Source organism: Nuphar pumila, chromosome 8, assembly GCF_984573655.1.
Source record: "Nuphar pumila chromosome 8, dmNupPumi1.hap1.1, whole genome shotgun sequence".
NCBI lineage: Eukaryota > Viridiplantae > Streptophyta > Magnoliopsida > Nymphaeales > Nymphaeaceae > Nuphar > Nuphar pumila.
Genome location: NC_143256.1, coordinates 71286126 through 71292125, shown reverse-complemented (window position 1 = coordinate 71292125; position 6000 = coordinate 71286126).

Below are 6000 nucleotides of genomic sequence, written 5' to 3'. Positions count from 1 at the left end.
CATTTCAAAACTTTCAATCTCAAAGTCTACTTTTGAATCTCTTTTGAAAAACCTCTCAATTTCAAGTTTTAAAATCATTTTTGAAAACTCAAGTGGGCCCCACTCGGGGTGGCACCACATTTGAGGAAGTCAGGGTTAGACTAGGGTTAGTCAGTGTCCTAGTCAATTTAGAGGTTTAGGAGAATCAAAAATCCATTTTGAAAATCCATTTCTAACTTTGTTTTTCAACTATTAGTTTTAAAATTTTAATTAAAGCTTTAAAAACCCAAATGTGGGCCCACACTAGGTGGCGCCACATTTTGGGGTCTTTTAGGCTAGTTAGGAGTTTAGGTTAGATGTTAATTAAGTTAATTAGGTTAGGGGTAGTTAGGTAACTTCACACAAAAATCACCCCCCTCCCCTTTTAGAGTCCATTTTTTTTAAAACTTTTGATTTAAACCTATTTTTTTTATAAATACAAGCCCATAGGGGGGTCGACCCCCTATCTCGCTCCTCTTGGATTCTTGGAGCTTCTCTCTCCTCTCCAGCCCTTCCTCCATTGCTGCAAGTTCAAGGTAGGTTTTCTTATAATTTTTTATGTTTTATTTAGTTTTAATTAATGTTTTAACATAGATTTCACCATTGGCACCTCCCTTTTCATGGATTAAACCATGGATTCAACCTCAAGAACCTCAAGCTCCATCCAAGAAGAGGATCTAATCTTATTTTACTGTTTTTCCAGGGATTTTAATCCATTAGAATTGTTTATTACATTGTTTTTCATGTTCTTAACCAAGAAAACATGAGATTTATCCGTTAAATGGATTAAATCCATGATTTCAAAGGTAAAAATTAATTTCAGCCATAAATTCCTTGTTTTATTTTTGTTTAGTAGCATATTAATGTTTATTACATGTGTTTCATCATCAAAAATCAATTTTTTTTTGCTATTTAGCCAATTGTTTATGGTTTTTCATGGTTAAATCATATTTTTTTAGTGTTTCTTAGATTTCTGCATATTTTAATTTCAGAACAGTAGAAATCATGTTAGTTCATATTGAAATACTGGTTGAAAATTACTGATTTTTTTATATGTTGTTCATGGATATGTCAGTGGACTACTGTAAAAAAATCAGACGTTTTAAGATTCGGGAACCCTGTTAATAAAATACAAAGTAAAATCGGGATTTATGTTGATTAAAATCGTTATTTAATTTAAAGCATAACTTGCAGATGCGTTATTTCTTTCATCCGATATCCGATTTGAGATCCGTAAAGTGAAGTGGCTTTGTGTTAATGTAGGATATTTATTGTAAAATGTTTATAATTTTTTGCTTCTATTTGGTATTTTTCCTCTGTCAGAAAGTCAGATCCATGTTTTAAAACTTGTTATGATTTATTAAAACCCTAATCCGACTTGTACTGATCATAGATCTTTAACCGTAGATCCGATTCATGATCTGAAAAAAAGAAAGTTAATTATTTTTATGTCTACTATTCACTGCTAAAATTTTACAAATTTTTAATGAAGGCTGCTATTTTCAACTGGAAGTACCTGTTTTAACCAATTTTAGATTCATTATATTTAAGTCCAGATTGCCGGAAAGGTATCTCCCTCATCGAAGATGATTTTTCCGATCTGTAATAAGGAGATTATCTGTTTTTATGTCTAGTTTACCTCTGTAAAATTTCAGAATTTTTCATGGTGAATTGACCCCTGATTCGGGTCTAACACTGAAACTGGTATGTGACCATGGATAAAAATAGCATATTTTAGGGTTTTAATGCAATTTTTGAATTGGAATAATGTCAAAAATATAATTTTTATGATTCCAATCTGATTTTAGGGTGATAAAAAGTGCAGGTGTTGATTTTTATCAATTTTTGAATCTATTTGATGCTTGAATGGATCAAATTGCAAAACATGGTGCCCACAGGATCCTGAAACACTGCTGAAATCATGATTTTCATGATATTTCTTGATTTTCGTGTATAAATTCATGTTTTTAGGGTTTGTTCATGTTTAGAGTCATATTAATATGCTTCATGGTCGATTTTATGTTTATTTTAATCCTAAATCTAAAGTTTTTACCAAAATTTATTTCAAAAAACCCTGATTTCAAGGCCATAGTCTTGCTATCGGGGGCAATTTGGTCATTTGACCTCAATTTCGAAATTCTAAACCCTAATTTTCTCATTTTTAATCATATCATATCATGTTTGGTTCAATTTATCCTCATTTGAATTTCAAAGCTTGTATTTTACAAAATATCTTTCTGAAAACCCTGGTTTCAAGGCCATAGTCTTGCTATCAGGGGTATTTTGGTTATTTTGACCACAATTTCGAATTTTTAAATCTCATTTTCATATTTATTCTATTTTATTTCATATTTCATTATGTTTATCTCAGGGAATCATGGAAAAAGGCTTATATATCTAGCAAAATTCAGTAATTTCTAGATATTATTGGATAAATCTAGAAAAGCCAACATATCTTCACTAACCAGTTTTCTAGTTTTGCAGGGATATTGAAGACTTTATTTTTCTGTATTTAAATTCAATTAGTGATGTAAATTAAATGTAAACTTTGGAATAAGAATTTCAATTTTTGCTTAGATTAGGATTTACATTGCATATAATTTTAAACTTTGATATATAATTGCTATGTTTGTCATTCATGCACATATTTCCAATTCACCATGGTCTACACGAATGGAACGTGCACAAGCTCTTATGGAGTTGACAAACTTGGTAGAATTCGTATTTATGGCCATAGTCAGAATACGAATGAGACCCAGATTTGTGATCTTTGTATTAGCCACATTCAGCCTACACTCTTAGGCTAACTTCAAAATGCACTGCATTTCTCAAAAATACAAAAGGATTTTCTCAATTCCTCAAAATCATGACTTTCAAATCCCTATTCATTCATTTCATTCAATTTGCAAATTCTAATTCTCATTCAGAGAAATTGATTTTCTCAAAATTTTCCAAGTCTTATTCAAAAATTGATTTTCTCAAAACATTGAGTTTTCAAAGGATATTTCAAGTGTTTCTCAAGTTCAAAATCCTGATTTTCCAAGTTATATTTTCAATTTCCAAATCCTAACATCTTCAATTCCAAAGTTCAAAATTCAAACTTTTCTCACAATTAACCAAGTTTTCCCAGAATCGATTTTCACAAAACTTCAAAATTTCTTCATAAATCGATTTTTATTTTCTCAAAAACATCCGCTTAATCAGGATTCACGATTTTCAAAAGGCTTCTTTTCCAAGTATTTCAAATCTCAGAAGCAAACATAATGTTTTCAAAACTACATTTTCAGAAAATTCATAGCACATGCCTGATTCTTTGTGCATTTAGGAAATAGAACACGATTTAGACAAGTTGAGCAAGGCTAAGCACATAATTGATCCTTGGTTCAATTACCCCTTGTAAAGGCGCCAGGAACGGTTGAACCTCGTACCGACAGGCGAGTCCCATTCTTCAGAATTATCCCGCATTTTAAAAATGGAGGTGAGTTATTTTCAAAATCTTTTTTAAAGGTCAGTTTGACTTGCAAAAGAAAATTTTTTGCGATGATAATATGATCACACTTGTGTAAAAATTGATTGTTGTTTTGCAAACAGTTCACGAAGAAACGAGTCCCTTCAAACTCTCCATGGAAAAAGGGTTCTTGCGAACGATACAAATGATTGCATGCGAAAGGAATGAGCTCTCTTGAACTCTCCCTAGAGAAAGGGTCTTTCGCAAGAGAAAATGATTGAAGTTTTGAAATATTTGGCCAATTGAAAAATGAGTTCAACCCGAGGGTCAAATCTTTTGAAAAAGATTGGTATCTTGACAAATTAGATTTGATGAAAGAAAAGACTGGATCAGGAGGGATTCAACCTACAAATTGCATCTTTTGAAAAAGAGATTGATTCAAAAGGGATTCAACCTAAGAACCGCGAAGAAGACTATATCAGGAGGCATTCAACCTAAAGATCAAATTTTTGAAAATAAGATTGGTTTAAGAGAGATTCAACCTAAGAATCACCATGAAAATTGGATGAGGAGGGATTCAACCTACCGATCGAATTTTTGAAAATAAGATTGGTTTGAGAGGGACGCAACCTAAGAACCGCCAAGAAAATTGGATCAGGAGGGATTCAACCTACATATCAAATTTTTGAAAATAAGATTAATTCAAGAGGGATTCAACCTAAGAACCGCCAAGAAAATTGGATCAGGAGGGATTCAACCTACCGATTGAATTTTTTAAAATAAGATTGGTTCAAGAGGGATTCAACCTAAGAACTGCCAAGAAAACTGGATCAGTAGGGATTCAACCTACCGATCGAATTTTTAAAAATAAGATTGGTTTGAGAGGGATTCAACCTAAGAACCTCCAAGAAAACTAGATCAGGAGGGATTCAACTTGCAGATCAAATTTTTGAAAACGAGACTAGTCAAAAAGGGGTTCAAGGTCCGAGTCAGAACTTGGTTTTGAAAGAAAGTCTAAGTCAAAACTCAGTTTTGAAAGAAAGTCTGAGTTGAAACTCGGTTTTGAAAGAAAGTCTGAGTTGGAACTCAGTTTTGAAAGAAAGTCTGAGTCGAAAGTCGGTTTTGAAGGGAAAGTTAATTAACTTGAAGGAAAACTTGAGTCAGAACTTGGATCCTCAAAGAGAAAAATTAATTCATGGGAAAACCTGGGTTGAGACCCAGATATTTCAAGGAAAAATAATTTATAGAAAAACCTATGTCAGAACCTGTATCTTTTAAAAGAAAAATAATTTGAAGGAAAACCCGAGTCGAAACTCGGATCTTCAAAGGAAAAATAATTTAAAGAAAAACCCGAGTCGAAACCCGGATCTTTTAAAGAAAATTATTCCAACCTAGAAGTTGGATTTGTGAGGGATCGACAAAAGTTATGAATTGAATCCAAAGATTACAAATTTTCTAAAGATTAAGATGAGAAATTTATTTAAAATTCTTGATCCAAGATGGTTTAGGATTTGAATTGTTCATGATGGTCTCGGGATTATCCCTTATCCTGGATGAGAAATGATATGAGAACTGATGGAAATTGATAAAAATTGATGAAAAATTGATAAAGATTGGTAAAAATTGGTGAAATTTGATAAAGATTGACAAAAAATTGATGAAATTTGATAAAAATTGATGAAAGATTAATGAAAATTGATAAAAAATGAGGAGGAAGAGTTTGTTTGATCCTGCCTGTATACAAGACGATCGAAGGGAAGATAATTCTTCATAACAAAAGATGCCCCAATATAACAAGGGAAGAAAACATTGGACGAAAGAATGATTGACCATTGTATTTGGAGGAAGCTCTTTGAAGAGTACAAAGATAGAATAGACAATTTAGGTATAAAATTTCTTCAAATGCAAAGCATTGATAGGATCTGGTAGTTCCACTCTATCTGCATTGATTAGACGATATGAATTGCAGGATAATGCTTCCTTAACCACATAAGGACCTTCCCAGTTTGGTGACCATTTGCCACATTGGCGGTGCTTGATATGAGCTGTCGATCCGAGGACTAGATCATTAACTCAAAATTTCCTCTCGATGACGGACTTGGCATAATGTCGAGCTATCCTTTGACGATAAGCTTGAGCATGCTCCACTGCCTTGAGTCTTCTTTCGTCTAGTAGATCAAGCTATACCAACCTTTGTTGTTGATACTGATCGAGTGGTAGCTCTATGAACGACGCAAATTTGAATGTGGGCTTTTGAACATAGAGAGGTAATACCACCTCGGTCCCATAAACAAGCTTTGCAGAAGTAGCGTTGGTTGGAGTCTGAATGGTAGTTCGGTATGCCCAAAGTGCATCATGGATTTTCTTGTACCAAGTACGACCCGTTTCAATGGTTCTTTTCAAGATGTGAATCAGAATCTTATTAGTGGCCTCTGCTTGGCTATTCCCTTGAGGATAGTAGGGAGCTGAAAAATGATGATGAATCTGAAATTTCGAACAGAAGGTTTTCATCTTCTCATTCTTGAAATGACTGT